Genomic DNA, 3896 nt, shown 5'->3' with positions numbered 1-3896 from the left:
AGATCATTACTAGAAGAGGCTCCGATAATGTTCTCTGATACCTAAGTTAGAACTATACATATTTATTGCTTAATAGTGCTAAGAAGTGAATTGAGAGAATGATTGATGATACATGTTCTTATTGGTGTTGATCAAAGTATTTAAATTACCAGGGAAGACCCTTGGTTATTTGTCTTGCCTGGGTGGCTACATTCCCTCATGGTAATAAGGATAGTACCTAATAGTGTATAGTGTATGGGGTTAGCCCATACATAATAGCCATACAACAACATTAAGGAAGGCCTACCCACTGTGGTAAGCCCATGACTAACCAAGCCGGTTCTCTTTAGCGGTCCACATCAAATACACATTCGGCAGGGCAATAACTTATAACAATAAATCATTCGTGCAAGTACTTACGTAACAACATCCCAGGAAACACAGAAAATGCATTAATATAATATTTGAGGGTACAACCCTTGCAACCTCTGAACAACATTATCACCCAGTTAACAACAATAACCAAGATTCCTTCGGTTCTGTATAAATATCTCGACATACATCAGTAAGCAGGACACCTTCAATAGCAATTAAGTAATATTCATACCTGATATCTAACTTATGCATCAGAGAACAATATCGGGTCGATCCTTCGATAATGCTTTTTAACTTAATATTTACTTATTTTTCAGCATAACTTCCTTTGCAGCACCTTCGAACGGACTCTCTAATGCATTAACCCATAGTCTGGGAAGCTACGTAGCATCATTGATGTCATCCGAAATCACCATGCAAGACAAGCAAGCCATCTCACGTCCCTTATCAGATTCACCATTTAGCCCAATCAATCTAATCCCAACATTCAACCCAAACGCAACGGCGTCACGAAGTACCATCCCACCTTTGCTAACAACATCACCACAAACAACAACAAACCTCTCTTTGAAAAACGTCGTCAAGTACATTGCTAGCATGACATGGGCACTAGCTTATTGTCATGAGAAACATGTGATCCATCGAGATATAAAGTCGGAGAATTGGTTGTTAGATCATGAGGAATATTAAGATGGGCTTACTTGAATTTCAAACAAATTATGGAGTCATGGAACTATGGAAGACTGTTTTTGGTACAACATTATGATACCGTGACTATTCCTATAACTCTTGACTTTTAAAAGTAACACTTGAAGTTGTTATCAGCAGCATCTTACATTACTTCTGTAATTTGATAACATGAGAGTTTTGGTTGTAGGGAAGCCCGAAGATAGCAGACTTTGGGTGGTCTGTTAGGTCAAAAGACAAGAGACACACAATTTTTGGAACATTATATTATCTGGCACCACAAATGGTGGAACAAAAAGCTCATGATTATTCAATTGATAATTGGGAATTAGGGATTCTATGTTACGAGTTTCTTTATGGTGTCCCTCCTTTTGAGGCAGATAACCAAGCAGATACCTTTAGAAGGTAATCAACAAGTTTGATCCACTTCTTTCTCTCTCTAAGTCTGTTTTTTGTGTAATAAGTTGTTATGGTATGAAGTCGTTTCTAACATGGAGCACTTAGATCACAATGGAGCAATTGGGGTTCATGGAGCATGTAACAAAGGAACGGATCATCTGAGAAAGGAATGGATCGTCTGACAAAGGAATGGATCGTCTGACAAAGGAATGGATCAAGTGCCAAAGGAACGGATCGTACAGGAGGGGGTTTGGAGCACCTGGAATAGGTTTGGAACACTTGGGAGTGATATGGAGCAACAAGGGGACCTTGTTGCTCCATCTGCGGAAGATTTGGGGAAAGCAGGATGTTGTTACGCCAAGGGCACTCCTTCTTGCACCGAGATACTCCCTCTTACACCATGGGGTATCCCTCTTGCACCATGGGGTCCTCCTGTTGCGCCATAGAGTATGTTGGTGCGCCATGCAAGTTATTGTTGTGCCAAGATGGTGATGTTGCTCTAACCTGATGCTATTGTGCCACACTTTATGCCTCTTGCACCATCCATATTCATGTTGTTCCATGATGACGCAAGATGGACCATCTTGGTCCTTGATGACCCAAGTATGCTATGAAGTCCTCTATTATGCTCAAGATGGAAGAATGTTCCAGAAGATGTTGCATGGCGGAATATGATTCGTTTTCACCATTCATGGGCCTATTGGCCAATGAGCTTGGCCCATTAGGGTTTTAGGTTTAATACCTCAAGTATAAATAGGCTCATACCCCATCATTGTAAATTGCTAGATTTTTGTGAGAGCTCAAAGTGAGATACAATTTTGAGTGCTTGTAATTGTTTCAGAAAGTTAATAAAATCCTCTCTCTCTCGTTCGCCCGTAGACGTAGGTCACCTTGACCGAACCACGTTAAATATCGTGTTCTTTTGATTTATGTTTTTAAGAAGTTTTGTGAGATTACTGAAGTTTGTGTTTTGATATTTATCTGAAGTGCTTGACTTGTTTTGTTTTCACCCAACAAAAGTAACCACATTTGGTATGTGCACAAGACTATGAAGATTGACCTCACCTTCCCTTCAAGCCCTCAAGTATCTATATATGGAAGCCAAACATAGTATGTGAAGATTCTTTCATTTTTTATATTTCAATGGTTTGAACAAATGCAACTTTTAGTGAAGGATTCTGATAAAAGACTTCCACTTGAGAAGATCTTGGAGCATCCTTGGACTATTATGAATGTTGATCCTCATGGTACTTGCTCTTAATACACGTTCTAGTTTTTAAATAAGAATTAAGATTTAGGACAAACAATTATTATTGGTAGCCAATAGCAACTTTATAACACCCATTTATTTATTAGTTAAATAAATAAATTAATGAATGAATGGTAGCCTAAAATAAATAATTATATATGAAGAGTGTGGTTTCAAGGAGTAAATTGGCATAATTTATTAATTGATGGTTAAAAGTGTAAGTTCCGGATTGGTTTTGTAAATATTTATGAAGGTAGGGACCACTTGGTAAATTATTGGGACTTAAGATGGTTAGATTATGAGAGGTAAGGGCTAAATGGTAAATTTCGGACTCTAATTGTAAAGATTATAGAAGATGGGGGTTGTTTAGTAAAATTCGGACTTAGTTTGCAAAGAAATTCAAGGGATAGGGTTTAAAGGGTAAATATGGGGCCTATTTCGAAAATAATTATGAAGAGAGGGGCCGATAGTGTTAAAATGGGCAGAAGTTTGAAGGGACTCGATACGCCTCATGCAGCCTCCATATATATACTTGGTGCATAAGAAACCTTAAACCTAGCAAAACCCTTCTAGCTGTCACCCCTTATGCCTCCCTCCATACCAGCCGCCACCCCTCTTTCACTCACCTCCGACGCCGCCTGCGTAACACTCCAGTGAGCCAAGAGCGACTGCCACCACAAATCTGACGAAGGGATTGAAGCTCGACATCATGGTTGATGTCGCTTTCTCAACCGCCACCGACGACGACGAAGCCGGAGGCCGCTGTCGCCGTCGTTTGGTTCTTCCTCCACTGCTCCTGACGACAGATCTCCTCTCCTTTCCGCTCCGTTCTCATGTTGCATCCCAAGCCATCGGTTGCCGCTGTTTCGCCATCCTCGTGCCCTTCTCCAGCCGCCTGGCTGCTAGACTCGATGTCGCGGATAACCGCGGCTGTCGCCGCCTTTCGTGCCGCTGCCACCGTCGAACGCTATGTTACTATGGCCGCCATCGCCGAGAGCCACCAGGTGGGTGGCTAAACCTTTAAACGGATTCGTTACTGCTGCGTGGTCATGAGCAACCGGAGACCCTCGGGAGCGGGAAGGAAATTCATTGCAGCCACCTGCTGCCGCCGTACGCCGCTAGATCGATGGAAGGATCCGTTTTCAAGAAAGTATGTGTGTGTGGGTGTTTATTTGGTCGGAAAACACATCACCACCACCGCAAGGTG

At 41.6% G+C, this 3896-nt stretch overlaps 1 pseudogene; it reads left to right on the top strand.

Moving 5' to 3' along the window:
- Window positions 1-750: 750 nt before the first annotated feature.
- LOC145050732 (serine/threonine-protein kinase Aurora-3 pseudogene) lies at window positions 751-2701 on the top strand (annotated as a pseudogene).
- Window positions 2702-3896: the final 1195 nt, after the last annotated feature.

The sequence above is a fragment of the Lactuca serriola genome, chromosome 5 (assembly GCF_051521515.1).
Source record: "Lactuca serriola cultivar US96UC23 chromosome 5, Lser_US96UC23_V15, whole genome shotgun sequence".
Taxonomy (NCBI): domain Eukaryota; kingdom Viridiplantae; phylum Streptophyta; class Magnoliopsida; order Asterales; family Asteraceae; genus Lactuca; species Lactuca serriola.
Note: the sequence above shows the minus strand (reverse complement) of the source record. Positions and strands in the feature narration are given on the sequence as shown.